Source organism: Lynx canadensis, chromosome B2 (assembly GCF_007474595.2).
Source record: "Lynx canadensis isolate LIC74 chromosome B2, mLynCan4.pri.v2, whole genome shotgun sequence".
NCBI lineage: Eukaryota > Metazoa > Chordata > Mammalia > Carnivora > Felidae > Lynx > Lynx canadensis.
Window position 1 is genome coordinate 95,038,476 of NC_044307.1, and position 19,118 is coordinate 95,057,593.

Sequence of the window (19,118 nt, forward strand, 5' to 3'; positions counted from 1 at the left end):
TCACATTCAGAATACCATGCTTCAAACAAAATTACCATGGTGATTTAAACCACTGTTACATACACTATCTTCATCAATTTAGGTATTCTCAGGTCTCATTAAACATGTAAACCTTATTTATAATGAGTAAGAGAATAATAACAATGTGAAGTCACAGAACTTAAAGTTTACAAAAGTAAAACTGAGAATCTGATGAAAATTATAAAGAATACCTTCAAAATAATAAATCAATATTAACCAGAACTAGAAAGCAAACTGAAACAGAATAAATTACTTTCAAAAGAAGAAATGCAACATGTTTTTATAAATAAAAGCAGGTAGTAAAAAGAGAAGTCAGCATTTGAAAAACATACATCCTCCTCTTTTACCATCTGAGAAGATCTTACCTACATATGTGAGAAAGAAAACTACAGCATCATAAACTACAGGTCAGAAGTCACATTCCTTAAGAGTAACAAGCAGTAATGGTACGTTTGGAAAACTCTGAAGCTTATTTGTTATTATTATCAACATAATTTTGACTAAAATGTAGACCATAACATGTTCCTGGGAGGAATGGCAGCAAAAGGGAATGACAACCATTATTTTTCTATATGCTGCAATTTGACAATGTATTTTGCATAAAGCACACCACCAGATGTCTAGCCTCTGGACTCACTTTTTATTAGAAAGCCCATCTCATCAAGTGTGATGTACATTTCAAGCATTTACATCATGCTCTGTTTAATGCCAAAAGGTTTGGTGGGATTCCACATGGAATTAATTTGTGATGCTGAAAGCCAATTCAGGACAGTCTCAATTTCAGGCTAAGTCCATCTGCCAAAATGTTGCTTCGCAACGTGAAATGCACTTGCTCATCACTAATTTTCAGAAGTGTCTCTTAATCACCTACCGATATATAAAACATAAGAGTTCAACTGCTATTCATTAAGGGAAAAAAAAATATATTGCCTAAACAAAGCACAAAACAGAAGCCACAAACAAGGACGTAAAAGCATTTCAGTTCTACAGTAGAGAAATTTCCTATACTGCATGTATTAGAGTTTTCCAGCATCACACAATCTCCCATGATGAATATTCAAGATTTTCATTTTCACCATTAAATGGACCCACTTTAAAAGCATCACCTTACTTGGCAAAACATATTTACATACCCAGTTGTGTGGTTCAAAAGTTTCTAGTTCTAAATATTTATAGTTAGAAAAGAAAAGTGGTAGAAATCCACTTCACCTTGCCTTTACCTGAGATTTGAAAAAGACTGATTGGGGCACCTGTGTGTCTTAGTCACTTAAGCAGCCAACTCTTGATTTCAGCTCAGGTCATGATCTCACAGTTCATGGGATCAAGCCCTGCATCAGGCTCTTTGCTGACAGCACGGAGCCTGCTTGGGATTCTCTCTCTCTGCCCCTCCCCTGCTCACTCGGTCTCTCGCAAAATAAATAAATAAACTAAGAAAAAAAAAAAAAAAAAAAGACTGATCAACTACACATCAGAACATCAGGATATGGCCAGAGGCTTTGCTCTTCAGCTGTGAGATAAAGTTTTCTCAGGAAGGAAATCTTAAGAAAGGTATCAGGAAACTAAGAACTATGCCAGTCATCTTTAAAGAGCTCAAAATACTTCAGAGAACAAATGTTCAACCACGTTCTTTTTTTTTTTTTAACAGAGAAATCAAATCTCAAGATCAGCCAAGGAAAAAAGATCACAAGGAATATCCTATCTCTATCTCCAAAAAAAAAAAAAAAAAAGAAAAAGAAAAAAAAGTGGCACCCATTTTCCATTTCTAAAATGTAAGTATTTTTATCACTTCCAAGTATAACATTTATATATATTGAGAGCTTTTCTCTGAATAATGGTGCTGGATTCTCCATAGTGTATTTCCCACACCATTCTCCTTGAATGTCACATTGCCCAGGAAGCTTCCTTAAGAGAGCCTTACTTCCAGAAGATACCAATCCCTAAAACTTGAGCTGAACAGGAGAATAAATGCTTGATTTTAAAGCATTTTTTCAAGTTCTAGATGAATAGAAGGGACAACTCCCAGGACTAACATAAAGTATCTTTGAAGATCCAAATTAATAAATGACTGATTAATCAAGAATCAAAGCTTAAGAAGGGAAGAAAGTTCACTGACATGGCTTCTTAATACCTATCTGGTTCAAAACAGTCAATATTTATATTAAAAGGCTAAAGCTAATAATTTTTTTCCTGTCTGTATCAGTCTTAAAATACATCAAATCTACAATATCCTAGAATTCCTCCAACTAAATTCTTCAGCAACATCTATCTCCAATCCACAACATGAGGAGAAATATAGCAGGATACAAAAAAACTAAAAGAGCAGGGTCTCTCACCTTAACAGAGTTTTAAATTCACTACTGCCATTTTAAAATTTGAATATTTCCTATAAACATTCAGATTAATGGGTTTTTTTTTTTTTTCTTTAATTGTAGGATCCAACATCATTGGGCCTTCATTGCAGTCTGGCAATAACTGACTGGCAATGAGTGGCTACTGCTTAATCCATTGGTTAGACTATCTCCAAAATCCTTCAGGAACAAAAATCTGAGTGCCTAAATAAGACTGTAGTTAGTTTATTGTTAAACTTTTCATTCAAGTAGCATTAACAAGGTGCCTACGTGTCTCAGTTGGCTAAGTGTTTAACTCTTAAGTTACTCATCTCTCTGCTCCTCCCCCATGCTCTCTCTCTCTCCTGCCCTCTCTAAAATTAAAAAAAAAAAAAAATTAACAGCATTAACAAAATAGAATTCATAAGTGTGAAGCTCAGAACACTTCTTTGATGTGAAAGTGAATTTCAGAATTACGATTCTTAAAAATGACAGGGAGGTTCCTCTTGTACTAAATAAAGCAGGACTGCCTTACCATGGCAGCAACACATTATCAGTAAGGTAAAACTAACCTATCCCATGATGGTCTAATCCCGACTTTCCCTCCCTATTAATGAATGAATAATTCACCAATGCTTGGTGAATTCTACTTCACAATGATAGGAAGAGACAATTTCAAAGGATCATAAAGCAACATTGTTATGAACGTTTGGCCACCACAAGCCAGTTATCCTTGTGGTAACTCTTCTGACACCTCCTACTTAAAACTTACCAAGATATCAGAAGGATCATGAGGGCCTGTTTTCACAATGTGTATTCACACTGAAAATCAAGATCAAGGGAGCATCTGTCCTTCTGCTCCATGGAAGCTCACCTTCCTGAGCTCACCTTAGGACACCTGCATTACGGTTTGACAGGTATATCACCCCAGGCCTGTATGGCAGCCTGCCAGCCATACTGGTAATGTATGTTGTGCTTGTAACATGCTTGTTGAACAAGATTTGAGAAGGATGGCCCACTCAGCGTACTCAATTATGTTGAAGAAGGCTAAGGCACCATCTTCATCCAGACTCCCAACCTTGAACTGCAGCCTCTTGAAGACCTCTTCCAGGGCCTCAGATGTCTTCCAGTCAAGGTAATGAATCTCACTCTTGAAGCTCTGCATACACCACCCCTGGACCAGAGAAAGGAGGTTCCAGGTGCAAGGAAGAAAGACAGGTGGAGCTAACCAAGGTGGACTATGGTCTAGGGCCAGGCCAGGCCTGCCATGAAAGAGGAGGCTGCCCAGCACATGATGCTCACAGGACCTGACACAGAGACTGACAACTACACCAGGCACAACCTGACTGGCCACAGCCCCATCCAGCTGTACCCCTCTGTGCCCCAGGCTGAGCCTAGAGAGACATGGGGCCCACTTCATCACGGAACAGTGTTCTATGCATGTGTGTGCCCTTATCACCAAAATCATATGGAGCATCACCTACCACAGCTGGCTGGCCTTCATGCCTTTGTGCTGCTGCTCTGGGCTTGCCTCATCTGGTTGATGTGCAGCTGCCACCAGCTGGCCATGCTCTGATCACCTTCCATCCTGCTCTACAGGCTGGCACTATGTGGGCTACCCTACACGTGGGTCATGGAGGAGTGTCCCGAGCTCACCACGACCCTGGCCCTGTCAGCCTGGCCATCTGGAGCTAGAGAACACCTGCTACCTCTGCTTAAACCTGGGTGCCATGGTGCTGTACATTCTTACCTTCTGGCTCCTGCTACACCTGGTGTATCAAAAGGTAGCTGCTAGGGGTTCCAGGGTAGCTCAGTCGTTTAAGTGTCTGATTTTGGCTCAGGTCATTATCTCACAGTTAATGAGTCTGAACTCCACATCGGGCCCTGTGCTGTCAGCGTGGAGCCTGCTTCAGATCCCCTGTTCCCCTCTTCTCTCGGCCCTGCTCATGCTCTCTCTCTCTCTCAAAAATAAATAAACATTTAAAGAAGAAGGAGGAGGAGGAGGAGGACTGGGGAGAGGAAGGGTGTGGGGAGGGGAAGGGGAAGAGGGAGGAAGGGGAAAAAGCTGCTGAAGGTGAAGCCCCCACTGCACTAATGGAAGTCACCACGGAAGACACAGAGTTTATGTAGATGCTGTTTCAGAGCCTAGGGCAGCCAATCACAGGTGTCTATGCCAAGTACTGGATCTACATGTCTGATGGCATGTTCATTGGTGTCAGCTTTGCCGGCTGCCCCATCATCTACAAGATCATCTCTGTGTTCCCCTTCTTGCTCCGCCTCACCCTCTTCCACATCTACTATAGCCGGTAGCAGAAGTTGTTCAAAGCGTTCTGGTGGCTGGGTGTAGCCTACACCATGCTGGTGTTCATCGCTGTCTATACTTTCCAGTTACACAACTTCACCATATACTGGCACAACCTGATGGGCAATGAGCAGTTGGGGGACCTGAGCCTGGAGCAGCTCAGCATGTCCAAGTTCTTCTCCAGCATCTTCATCCCTGGCTTTTTCCTGCTCCCCTGCATCCTGCACAGCACTCCTTCCACCAGCCCTTTATGCAGCTCTTCAGTCTGAAGCATGTCCCCTGACCCGGCACCACCTCCTGTGTGGGGTTCACAGGCAGGGTGTGGTAAGTGGCACCCCACTGGTCCAGCAGCAGGAGGAGGATGAATAGGTTTCTAAGGACAAGGGGCTGAGCACAGCTGGCTCCCACCAAGCCACACAAGTTCCAGAAGCAACAGCAAACAAGTGGGGCCTTGTGGGCAAACAGCTGTTGGAGTTGGCCACTGGCTTCTGGGATGTCCTCACCGACATGCAGGTGTTCTTGTGATAACTGCTAAAGCTGCATATCTTCAAGCTGATAGTCTTATACACTATCTGGATGGCCCCAAAGGAGGTGTTAATGATGAACCTTTCACTGGTTGTGCTGTGGGCCTTCATCCTGCCTTACCCCCACTTCTGGTCCATGGCTTCTTGTTAGTCTACTGTATGGATCGGCATCATCACCCTGTGCGAGACTGTCTATCGAGATCATCAACCCCATGAGTACTCCAGAAACTATACTGAACCCTTTCTCAATAGCACCAACTTTCAGAAGACAGAAGAAAAAAAAAAAATCAGTTTTTGCTATACCAACGGCCCATTAACCCTGCTAACTGGTTTGGGTGTGTGGAAGGGCTTTCCAAACCTGGGCCACATCCAGAACCACCTACCGACCCTACTGCTGCTGGCATCTGAGGCCACCATGTACCAATGCCAGGATCATCACCATCCACAACACCTGCTGGCCCCTGCTGTCTATAAATGACAGCACTCCCCAGTGGCTGAGCCAGGACTTGCTCAGCTGCCTCAAGTTCTTCTTCTACAAACTTGGGCTGGGGATATTCCTGATGGCCGTGAACGTGTTTGGGCAGTGCAGGAATGTCATGATCTTCCTGCATGGCCATCCTCACCCACCAGCACTCTGGTCAGTGCCTCTTCCTGGCACTCTTGCTGCTGCACCAGTACCTGCTGTACCTGGGCATTCTCCCCACCCTGTGCATAAACTACCTGTAGCACTGGGGCCAGGCCATCCTTGTGAACTCCACATGCAAGTGGTGTGCCTGCCCAATTTATTCAGGGCCCCCAACTCTACCAACCTCATAAATGACTTCCTCCTGCTGCTCTGCACCTCCTGCCAAGCACACAGAGGGGTGGCCAGCATCAATACTGACCACCTGGAGCCTGTGGAGGGGAGCCTAACCCATGAAGCTAACTTCATCCCCTGAAGGTCCTACCTCAACATGATGAAGGTGGCCATCTTCTCATTCCTCTTCCGGTTGGCCTTAGTCAAGGGGGCCACTCACATCAGCATCTTCAAGCTGGGCTACGTACTAGTATGCTTATACCTGCTGCTCTTCAGCACCAAGCTGCAGAAGAACACACGTGCCTGCCTCCTGCCATGGGACTGCCACATTCTCTATACACGGTCACCACCATCATCTCCAAGAACATGCTCTTGTTCCTGTCCTGTATGTTTGTGGAGTAAATGCAGAGCAACTTCAGCTGGGTCACTCAGCTTTTATTGAAGTCAAAGGTTACTATGACTCCAAGGAGACGCTGGGCAGGAACCAGGACTGCCTGCTGCCCGTGGAGGAGGCCGGGTCCTCTGCGACGGCCTCTGCTCCCTGTTCTTGCTGCTGCAGCGCTGCCTCTTCCTCAGCCACCGCTTGCTGCACATCGAGGCCAAGGTCCACGCCACCCGCCCTGCAGGCCTCCAGGAGTTTCGCCCTCTACAATGCTGTCAACCTCAAAAGCATCCACCCGTGGCACAAAGCAAAGAAGTCCCTGGCACAACTGCGCCAAGCAGGAGAAGCACAGGCAGGACCCAGCGGGCGGTGGTCCGTCCCAAAACCAGGAGCCAGGGCCCGGCAGTCCAGGGGTCTTCTCCCTGACGCAGAAACAGTGGAGGTGGCTGTGGCGAGACCGCCCCCGACCCGTCCACTTCCGCCCGGGACTACTTTCTTTTCGAGTCCGACAGTGAGGAGGGGAAGGTGGCCCAGTCCACGGACCCCAGGCGGGGGGCACAGAGGGCCCTTCAGATGGCACAGCAGGAGCGGGTGTCCAACGTCCCGGTCATGCTGAGGCGGCGGTGGCAGCGCCCGGCAGGACAACTGCCCGCGGGACGGCCTGCGCCCAGAGGCGGAGCCAGCGGAAGGCCTGGCGCAGCCACGTGACCCAGCGAGCGCTGAGCACGAGCCCCGTGGAGTTCCCGCGGGGAAGGAGGCCTGAGCCGAAGTCGCGGGCCGACGTACTGGCTGCACAGCTTCGCGCGGCACCCCAGCGCCGAGAGCGACGTGCTGCGCGCCGGTGCCAACTCCACTCGCAGGATCTCCTTCGGGGGCGGAGAGACGCACCAACGCCTGCTGGACCAGCTGTAGGAGAGCAAAGCCCAGGCCACGCTGCCAGGCCCCTCAGAGGCCCGCGCTGCACCAAGCACAGCATCAGGTGAGCCGCTGAGCAGCACAACCGACGACACAAGCAGTCCCCTCAGCGCCGGCTACAGTACCCTTAGCAGCAGCAGCAGCAGCAGCAGCGAGGAGGAAGTGGTCCCGAGCTGGTGGGCTTCCCTGTGTGACCGTGGGAGCTTCCAGCCCACACTGGCAGCCGGACGCGCATGGGCAGTGAACCTCTCCTCACCAGGCACCTGTGCGTCCCAGAGCTGGAGAAGGCCCAGCGGTTCGCGGTGGGGCAGGGCCAGGCACTGAGGCTGCTGTAGGCCACTTACCAGTGTATGGCCGCCCACTCGGAACTGCTCTGCTCCGTCCTCATCGTCCTCAACCACGTGGTCACCGTCTCAGCCACCTTCCTGGCGCCGCCGTGTTCATCTTCCTGTGGGCCATGCTGTCCATCCAGTGGCCACACAAGGAGCCATTGCCCCCACCAAGGAGGACATTCAGGCTGAAGTGAGGGACCGGCCTAGGGACAAGTTCCCAGTGAAGCTCAAGACCCCCAACACAAAGTTCTTTGGCCACATTTTAGGAGGGAGAGCCCAAAACCCAGAAGACCCTCAGGAGCAGGGGACAGGGGCTGCTCTGGGAGAGAGAAGGGGTGGAGTGACCCCCAGGAGAAAGTGAGGGCAGCTGGGCTCCACCTACGGAGCTTCTTCTGTCTGTCCCTGGCCCAGAGCTATTGCTAACTCAGAGCATATATCAGCAACAGGTGGCAGCTGGCCAGGCAGTCTGGCAGCTTGATGACCGCCACTCAAGGAAGCCAGCAACCCCTGAGCCCACACTCTCCTTCCAACGCTGGACACTCATGTCATGGTAGTCATCCTCCTCTTTGGGCTGCAGCTCCTTCATAGGGTTGGCTTCAGGCCTCCTGGGTACACAGATGTAATTGGGGAAGCGGTTGGGGATGGCCTGTAAAGGGTACCCTCCAGCAAGCTGCCTGGCTGTCATTGCACAGTGCTGTTCCATAGTGTGATTCTCGGTGTACTCCATGGAACTGCTATTGGCCAGGTCTTTCTGGAAGTTCCAGGCTGTCTCTTCTCTGTGTGAGTAAAAGCATTGTTCCATCCAGTGTTTAGCTATGTTCCGTTTTCCTTCGTGACTCTGATACTAAGATGCAGTGGGCACAAGTATTTGGACTCTATACCAGTTGGCTCTCACTGTAATGTTCTTTTCTATCCTCCGTGTAGTTGGAGTCCTCTCCTGGCATTGATTACTGGTACACAGTGTTCTGCTGGACAGAATGCTAATGGATACCTGGGTTTCTTTTGGGTGATCAAAATTGCCTAAGCTTAGATCATGATGGTTGCACAACTCCACAGATATATTAATAGATGACATGGCAACAGTGCTCTTTGTGGATAAAAGTTCACTACAAATTCACTAAAATTAAAACTCTGTATAACCAGTGCTTTCTGTAGCCTGGGTCCATGTAAGGATTATACCCTCCAGGGACTTAAATTCCCAAGAAAAGAGAAGCCCATCAAGCCAGGCTTCTCATGTCCTCCACTTTAAACATCCCAGTCAGCCTCCATATTCAAAGATCTCAAGAAGCCTAAACATAAAAGCAAGCTGTGATGCAAGGGATAGTGTATAGGAGACTTTCCTCTAACACTAGTTTCAATACTTTTCTTTGCTGATCCACCAGAGAAAAGTTGGATGTCAGCTTAATATCATCTTGTCCTACAACTCATGCAGGCTGGGAATGTAATGTCAGGCATTAAGGGTAAATTTCACTAAAATCAGATATTCCATTCATTTTTTAAAAAATTTTTAACGTTTATTTTTGAGAGACAGCATGAGCTGGGGAGGAGACAGAGAGAGAGGAAGTCACAGATTCTGAAGCAGGCTCCAAGCTCTGAGCTGTCAGCACAGAGCCTGATGCAGGGCTCGAGCTCATGAACCATGAGATCATGACCTGAGCCGAAGTCCGATGCTTGACCGACTGAGCCACCCAGGTGCCCCTCCATTCATTTTTTAAAAGATGGTTTACGTTTTAGCATACTGCTACTTCAGCCGTCTTGATAGTATTGTTTCTTCTATTAAATTCCTAGGTCTATTCAGAAAGGGGAAAGGGAGAGATGCTTATATCCCCAAATATTTTCCGTTGTTCATCCCAGAAGATGGATCCTTTTTACTCGCAAATCTAATGGTAGTGAATGTTGTATGAGTGTGGAGCAGAGTGGTACCTCAAACATTGTTACTGATTTAGCAGTACATTGGGCACAAGTAAAGTTGCTATTAAAAGCAATGTACTCTTCCCTCCCTCGCATATGCCTGGGGTCACTTTTGTTTGGCATTTATGCTCCCTCACATTATTACAAAACTGTACCCCAGAGAATTGCTAACTCAGTTTTCTCTTTACATCACTACATTCGATGTATTTTTCACATCAAGGTGTTTCTATAGACTGGACACAGTTAGAGTTCAGCTTTTTCTAGCCAAAGTGTTTAAATTTGACTAGACAGCAGCAATTGCTTTTTAATCAAAGCAAACTGATCTGTCAAAGGCAATCAACTCAGGGAAGTTATTCCGGGAGGATCCTAATAATCCCGATGTATCACACTGCCCTATGTGAAACTCAGCCGCTGAACTCTTGACATAGTGTCACAAGCACTTAGGGGAATTAGTACATACAGCTGAACCCTATGTTCACACACAAACTCTAGCCTCTCGTGCATAAGCTAATGATTACTGCATTCGGTCTGGGGAGGAGCACACTGCTGTGTGTGGTGATGTCTGTTCATCTTTAATGATGTTATGTCACCTAGGCTTCATATTGTGTCATGTCCACAAGCATTTATCAACAGGATGCTCCATTCCTCTAGATGTAAATAAAAGTTTGTCATGGTTATTTTTTTTTAAATCACCTCCTATCTTTTAACAGGGGTTCCTAACCTCTTAATAATGCTTATACCAATTTAGGGCTTTACTGTCACCAGGATCTTTAAGTACATGTTCTTGTTTAATTATTGCAACAACACTTGAGAGGTCTATAGACATGGTAACATCATTTACCTCATTAGTAAGTTACAGAACAGAAACTCAAACCTAGAGCTGATGGCTTGAGGTTTTGAAGTCTTCCTGATGCTGTAAATCTTGGTTTTGGAGCTTTTTTCTAGTGTTAGGATTAGTAGGATAGGTGGGGGGGGGGGGGAGCATTGTTGAGAATCTTGTCCCCAAATAAGGCAGCCCTGTCAGGTTCCCTCTGCTCCCCACAGAGAACCCTAACAAACTTACGATAAAGAAACAAAATAGATGAGGAGGCAGCAATAATGAATGGGATCTCATGGAAGGCTGGGCTGAAAATTCTTCCTAAGTGATGGTACAGGTGTTCTTTGAGAATGATCTCCTCTAACAGTTGGAGGAGAACTTTAAGAGAAATAATGACACACACTCAATTCAGTCAGAGGGCAATGAAAGAAGAGATTGGTTACAAGACAAGCTTGGAAGAATAATGAAAATAGTAATATAATAGCTAATGTATACTGAGCACTTGATATTTTCCACTATTCTGAGTGTTGTATGTATATTAACTTATTAAATTCTCATCACAACCCTCTGAAGCAGGTACTGTTACTCTGATGAAAAATTGAGGCAATAGGAGGTTGAGTTACCTGTTACCATACAGCTAGTAAATGTTAGAACCAGCATTCCAACTCAGGCAAACTGATTCTCCAACTTGTGCTCTGATTATTGTCTGGTAGTAATGGTGAATTTTCAAAGACTTCCTGAATTATGAGAAATTTCACTTGCTTTTCTGACTTAAAGACAATAATGAGTATTTCCATCTCAGGCAGTAATTGTAGCCTAAATGGTCTGACTGACCCTCCCTTTGAAAACACACAAAATCAATACAGAATATTAAAAGGAAAAAAACTTTTTAAAATATACTAATAAACTGGCAAGAAAGTAAGGAATACTTAGGTGCCTAAAATCACGTGAAAATGTGGACCCAAAAAGACAAGCAGAACCCCAAAGTCAGTTTTCACTCTGATAATATTCAATGTTCCTGTAGATCTTGATCTTTGATTTCTCATAGGGTCATGGGCCATGGAGACACAAGTGGCCTGACTGGGTGGAAAGACTAATAGGAGACTTCAGTGACCCACAGATCTACTGCCTACATTAGAAATAATAAGAAAAACTAACTTTTCAATCCCTAGGTGCTAGTAGAGGGCCAAAAAAAAAAAACTCTCCTAAGAATTCATAACCACAAACAGACCTTTATTTGGGTTCCTAGTCCAAATTTACACTACTAGAGTGGTGCCAAAGAAACTTCAGGTTAAGAATATGGTTTAAAATTTTATTGTGTTGGTAGTGCACTCAGATGCCTGGAAGAATCAAAAGCAACCCAACTCAAAAGGGGCCAACTGTAAGGTCGATTCCCAAAGAATTCCCACAGATAAACTACCAGACAATAAAATCTAGAGTAGAGTATCACAAAACACATAAATAAAGGACCGTGAGTTTAGGGCCATTGGAAACTATAATCATAAGAATTAGACCCCAGAAGACACCAGAGAGTGTAATTATGTAATAGAGAATGACAGGTGTAATCTGGTAGTGTTTCACTTCAGCTGTTCCACTTATCTCTTGCTTTCTATCCCTGGGCTTCTCTCATGTCAGTTAGGATGTATTCAGAAGTCAAGAAGGCACTCATGCACACACATCTGGAATTATGGAACGTTGCCATCCTGGGGCAACCTTTGACCAATGGAGTATGAAAGTTAATGGATAAATGCCCTCATTTTTCACTCTTTTAGTGGACAATTCTAAGGTACGAGATCTTCAAAAGTCATGATGGAATTGAGTCCCAGTTGCCCACAGTGAAGATCAATCCATAGGACACCCTTATATTGGCTTTCCCTCCTTTCCTTGTTTCACTTTCTCCAATGTTTCCCTGGGTTCACTTCCTCCAATAAACTATGTGCCTGAGAATTTAAAATATGAATGAAGAACAAAAAAATAAAAACACAAAAAGGAAGTTTCAAAAAAAGAACCAAATAGAACTTCTAGAAATGAAAAATGAAAGTTTTATTTTTTCCTTTATTTATTTATATATAGAGAGAGAGACAGAATGCCCAAGCGGGGGGTGGTATGGGGGGAGGGGTGGAGGAAGAGAAAAGTGGGGGAGAAAGAGAGAGAGAGAGAGTCTTAAGCAGGCTAAGCAGGCTCCACACCCAGTGCAGAGCCCGATGTGGGGCTCGATCCACCCTGAGATCATGATCTGAGCCAAAATCGAGAGTCAGATGCTTAACTGACTGAACCACCCAGACACCCCTAAAATAATTTTAATTTAAAATTTAAAGGATGGCTAAACAAAAGAATAGACACAGCATAAGGCAGAATAAACTGGATGATAAATCAGAATATTTTGCATAATGCAGACAGAGACACAAGCATATGAAAAATCTTGAAGAGACGGTAGAGTGGAAATATCTACTTTTACAAAAGTCAAATTGGAATGTGTGAAGGAGTGAATAGGGAAACTTTGGGGAGACTATATTCAAAGAAATAATCGCTGAATTTTCTAGTTTGAATGATTTAAATCTTCAGATTCAGGAAGTACTAAGTTAGAAAAGAGAAAAACAGAAAAGCTGGATAAATAAAAAACAAATTCATGCTTTTTTTTTTAAGTTTATTTATTTTGACAAAGACAGAATATGTGAGTGGGGGAGGGGCAGAGAGGGTGGAGAGAGAGAATCCCAAGCAGGATCTGCACCTTCAGCAGGGAGCCCAGTGCGGGGCTTGAACTCACAAACAGCGAGATCATGACCTGAGCTGTAACCAAAAGTGGCATGCTTAACTGCGCCATCCAGGTGCCCCCAAAATCATGTTTTAATAAACATTAGCACATGAAAATAAATTTAAAATATGAATTATTATGTAAATTTAAATTAAAAAATGAATGTGTTTAAGAGTGAAGATTATTGGATTGGGTAAAAATAAATCCACTTATAAGCTGCTTTAAAAAGAATCCTGTGTTTGTGCACCTGGGTGGCTCAGTCAGTTAAGCATCTGACTTTGGCTCAGGTCATGATCTCATGGTTGATGAGTTCCAGCCCCACATTGGGCTCTGTGCTGACAGCTTGGAGCCCCACCTGCTCTGTATTCTGTGTCTCCCTCTCTCTCTCTGCCCCACCCCTGCTCATGCTCTGTCTCAATAAATAAACATTTAAAATTTTTTAAGTAAAGTAAATAAAAATAAAAAGGATCCTGTGACATAAGGATAACTAATAGTTGAAATAAAAAGATGAAAAAAAATATGCACATTGCAGATAACCAAAATAAAGCTGATGTTACAATATTAATATCAGACAAGATAGATTTTTAAGACAAAGGGCATTGAGACAAACTACATAATGAGAAAAGGTTAATTCACCATCAGATATAAAAATTCCAAATAATAAAGCTCTAAATAATATAGCTTAAAACTATATAAAGCTAAACTTAAAAGAATTACAAAAAGAAATAAACACAATGGTAGAGCTGAAGAAGTTTTTAACACACCTCAGACCTCAGTGATTGATAGCCCAAAAATCAAGCAGAAAAAAATTAATAAGGGTATAGAAGATTTAAACAATACAGTTAACAAGCTTTACCTAATAAATATAGATAGAACATTTCACCCAAAAAGTGAAGTATTTCAGGCCTCTCTAGAAATGGTAATTTACAAGAACTGAATGCATTCTGGGTCAGTGTTTTAAAATTCAACTAATTTTAAATGATTGGTATCACACAGATTATATTCTTTGCCACAATGCACTTCATAGAAGACTGGAGCACAAATGGCCAATAAATTATAAAAATGCTGCTAAACTTTTTAGTAATAAGGAAAATGAAAATTTGAGTCACACTGTGATATATTTCACACTGACTCTCTTGGCAAGATTTTGAAAATCTGACAATCTGAAGTGTTGACCACAATCTAGGAATAGTCACCTGTCTTATACACTGCTAAAGAAAGTATTAGCTGATATCACCACTTTGGAAAACCATTAGGATCACCTATTAAACTTGGAGAGGTGCATTCCCTGTGATCCAGCAATTCCCCCAGAAAAACTGGCACATATGAAGACATTCAAGAATACTTATAGCAGTATTGTTTTAAAACAAAAACAGGAAGCAGTACAAACGTCTACCTTAAACAAGGCCACAATTAACAAGTTATAATGTCCCCTTATAGACAAGTGTGAAACTCTTCTAGGAAATATAAAGCATGAGACAACTGAACCATAGGCACACACATATTTAGTTTTACCAAATTTTTCTAGAATTATTTTTTGGAATGGCCCTACCAGCTAACACTCTAAATATCAGGGCTTAAGAGTTCTCACATGGTCATTAAAATTTAGTATTTTCTATTTTCTAATATTTGCTATTCTGATGTGGAACCTAATTTTTATTTGAAACTTGCCTGTTTTGTTTTGCATCTCTTCATATACTTGTTAGCCAGCTGGGCTTCTCCTGTGAATTGCCTAACCATGTCCTTTGCCCATTTGTCTCTGGGTTTCCTGTCTTTTTCTTGTTGATATGCAGCATTTGTTTATATATTATATATATATATATCAATCCTATGTTGGACTTAGACATTATAGATCTCTTTTCCCCATCTGTCATCTGTCTTTCTGTATGATGTCCTTCAAATGAAAGAACCTCTTAATTTTGGAGCAATTTTTCACCATAAAGTTTGAACTTTTTGGGTCTTAAATGTTTTCCTCCACCTTCAGGTCATAGTCTTTAAAAAGTTTTAAGGTTTTATCTGTAATTTTTTTTTTTTAATTTTTGAGAGGTTATTTCTTATTTTATAGTTTTAGCAGGTAGTGTCTAATTTCCAATTAAATTTTCTGATTGGTTATTGCTGATAAAGACAAATGCTATCATTTTCATCCCATTAGTTCTAACAGTTGTTCTGTTCAATCCACTTATTTCTTATGTAATTATATCTGCAAATAATTTTCTCTTTCCAATCCTGATAACTTTTACTTACTTTCTTTACAGCATGGCATTAGTCGAACCTTCAGTATTATGTCAAACATTAACAGTGATATTGAGGATTCCTGTCTTGGAGCAGATCTTGATGAGAATAAAGTTTCCCCATTAATATGATATTTACTGTAGAATTTTTGGTACACAATGTGTATTTATCAAATCAAGAAATTCTTTTAAATTCTGAATTTTGACAGTTTTTATCTAAAGGGATTGAACTTTATGAAGTGCTTATTTCTACACTTATTGATGTAATCATACAGATTTTCACCCTTATTCCAATAATGTTCTGACCTCATGAATTGTTAAGATAATAAATGTTTGTGGTTTTAAGACACTAAATTTGGGTAGTTGGTTACAGCAGCAATAGAAAACTACATAAAATATGTAATTCTCATAATTTTACATCTCCTTTATAAATTGTAGCAGGGAGCAGTTAAGAAACTTGCCCAAGGTCACATAGCTGAGGAGTCAGGCTGGCTCATGGTTAAAAACCTATGTGATTTTTCAGATGTGACCATGGCAATTACAAAGGCTTTACCTGGCAAGCCTGGTGGGAGAAAGCTGCTGCCCCCCACCCAGACTTGGCACACAGCAAATGCACTGCAGTCTTTGAAGGCAGTTGCAGTCCACTCAGGCTCCCTGCTTACTCATGCTCTTCACATATTTGCATTCCTAGCCTGGTGTCTTCATCTCTGGGTCTCTTTATCTGAGGCCTGGGGCAGAAGCCTTCTTCAGGTGCTTCTGCTGAGTCTTTCTTTTGACGGGAAGAAGTGGAAACCCTGAAAACACTTTGTTCCACTGTGACTTTTCCCTGTGATTTTCCACTCCTAACCTACCTCCTTCACCCTCCCCTCAACGATAGGGTCCATAAAATTGCTGCGGCCTTTAGTTCCAGCAACATCCGACATCTGTGCTGATATACCCAACCCTGGATTAGTGCATTTTTCCATGATGGAATGTGACAGGGGGCATCAGTGCCTTCTCCAGTTTTATACTCTCACAGGTACCATTGCAGCAGATTAAAGGCCTACCTCTTTCATTCTGAGTTTGTTGCATTAATTAGCTACTCTAACATCTGAAGCTCAGCCCGCTTTCCCAGCTGAGGTGGGCTCCTAACAGTTACCAGTGCGAAAGCTGGAATTCAAATCCAAGCAGTTCAGTCTAACCCTGTATTCCTAACCATAATGTGCTACTGCCTCCCCTTGTGTTAGAACACTCTAGTCCAATAGATACTGGCGAGGATGTGGAGGAACGGGAACCCTCTTGCACTGTTGGTAGGAATGCAAACTGGTGCAGCCGCTCTGGAAAACAGTGTGGAGGTTCCTCAAGAAATTAAAACTAGATCTACCCTATGACCCAGCAATAGCACTGCTAGGAATTTACCCAAGGGATACAGGAGTGCTGATGCATAGGGGCACTTGTACCCCAATGTTTATAGCAGCACTCTCAACAATAGCCAAATTATGGAAAGAGCCTAAATGTCCATCAACTGACGAATGGATAAAGAAATTGTGGTTTATATACACATGGAATACTACATGGCAATGAGAAAGAATTAAATATGGCCCTTTGTAGCAATGTGGATGGAACTGGAGAGTGTTATGTTAAGTGAAGTAAGTCATACAGAGAAAGACAGATACCATATGTTTTCATTCTTATGTGGATCCTGAGAAACTTACCAGAAGACCATGGGGGAGGGGAAGGAAAAAAGAAAAGAAAAGAAAGGTTAGAGAGGGAGGGAGCCAAAACATAAGAGACTCTTAAAAACTGAGAACAAACTGAGGGTTGATGGGGGGGGGGGGTGGTGGGAGGGAGGGTAAGGGGTATTGAGGAGGGCACCTGTTGGGATGAGCACTGGGTGTTGCATGGAAACCAATTTGGCAATAAATTTCATATTAAAAAAAAAAGAACACTCTAGTCCAAATAACTTATCATGGTGACTTAGGACAATAGAAGTTGACTAAGGTGTACTAAACAGGTAAACTCAACAAGAGTTGGTAATGGGTCGGATGTAGAAGGTGAGAAAAAGGGAAGAATAAAGGATGACTTTTCGGTCTTCAGCTTAGAGCAATGAGGTAGATGCTGGTGCCCATTTGCTGAGACAGGAAAGATTAGGATGGGGTGACAGGTGGCAGGGGGACAATGGAGAAACAAGAGATCATCTCTGGATATATTTAAGGTTTCAGATTCTTAATAAACACCCAACTGAAGATGTCAGGTAGGCCACTGGATATGGAATTTTGGAATTTGAATGAGAGTATTACTTTTTTTTTTTTTTACAGTTTTACTTTTTTTTTTTCTGTGTCTAGATATTAGGAAAAGACAAATACTGTATAAGAGAATACTGTGCAGATACCAACTTAAGCACTTCTCCCCACTCATACAGTAAGCTTTCAGAATCAGATATTGCCACTCTTCTGAGAAAAATACAGAGCCATCTTCAAATATGGTTGGTATATGGACACAACAGTCTCCAAATTATGAAAAACTACCAGATCAGAATTCTCAAGGAATGTCTAGAATCTAGAACTGAGCAAGCTAATAATTCACTAATTAAAAATCTGAGAACCCAGTGACTGCCACACATTAGCCTAGTTGTTGCAATTTTATCATTTTTAACCTGATGTTCAGTTTTGTCCAGTCAACAGGGTGAACAATTTATTTGTCTCCATATCTAGAGAGCAACTTAGTAATTCAGTTAGGCCAAATATTTGAAGCTACCTTGGATACTCAGTTTATGTTAAACCCTTCTTCCCCTATACAAATACATTTCTGTAGCTGGTTTTTATACTTAATCATATGCCACACTGCACAGTTTTAAAATCTGTTTCAAATATGCCTTCCATCTGCCCAACCCAATTTCATTTCCTTTGAGGGTAGGGACTGTGACCCAGTCCCTAAACCAATGTTGAATACTTTTAAGGGAAATTTGTTGATTTGGAAAGTTGTCTCCACTAACTGCATATCCAGCACTCACCTAGGATGACTCACTCTCCATTTCACTCAACTAGACTCCATTCACTCACACAAGTATACAGTAATAGTCGTCATAGTCTCGGTTTATGGTTTTAATGGTATTGCAACATTAGATTCACAACATATTTCCAAGCACCAAGTATGCTTGAAATTGAACATTTTTATAAAGATAATAAAACTTAATGACTACCCATGATCTATGATCTGACAATACATCTGTTCTTTTTCATCTTGAGATGGTAAAATACCCACCCTAGCTCATTGTGGCACAGTGGGAGAGAAGAAATATAGTCCTATTAATCACTCTTAACTATCAGCTTATTAAGTTATAGTTTCCCAACAGGCTTGTCTTACATGATTGTTAATAGGCTGCAGGTGTTTTTCCAAAAGAGTCTTTTTACAATGCAGTTATGTCATAAAAGAGACAGCATGGAGTAAAAGAAAAACTGGTGGACTAAGAATCAGAAAATCTAGGTTTTAAATTCTAGTAGTAAAGTAGCCCTGAGACATTAAGTCAGTCACCACCTCTCTGATCTCCACAATTTTCTCATCTGCAAAATGAGAGGACTTATTATAAATTTTAAGAATGGATTTATGACATTTATACCAGATCAGTAGGCAGGTAATCATAGCCCAGGACCTAAGAATTTCTTTCATAAAGGACATTTAAAAAAAAAATCTCTCCACATTAAAATAGCTTAAGCCAAAGTGTAAAATTGAGATTTGTTACTATTGTTAACTTTTAAAGTAAATTTTGTTACCTAACAACTGAGGATATGCACAGGAATAGAGGAACATGTTTCACATGAAAAAA

General features: G+C 42.4%; 1 pseudogene; it reads left to right on the plus strand.

Annotated features, from left to right (window-relative positions):
- The first annotated feature begins 3,784 nt into the window (after window positions 1-3,784).
- On the plus strand, window positions 3,785-7,793 carry LOC115514973 (annotated as a pseudogene).
- The last annotated feature ends 11,325 nt before the right edge of the window (window positions 7,794-19,118 follow it).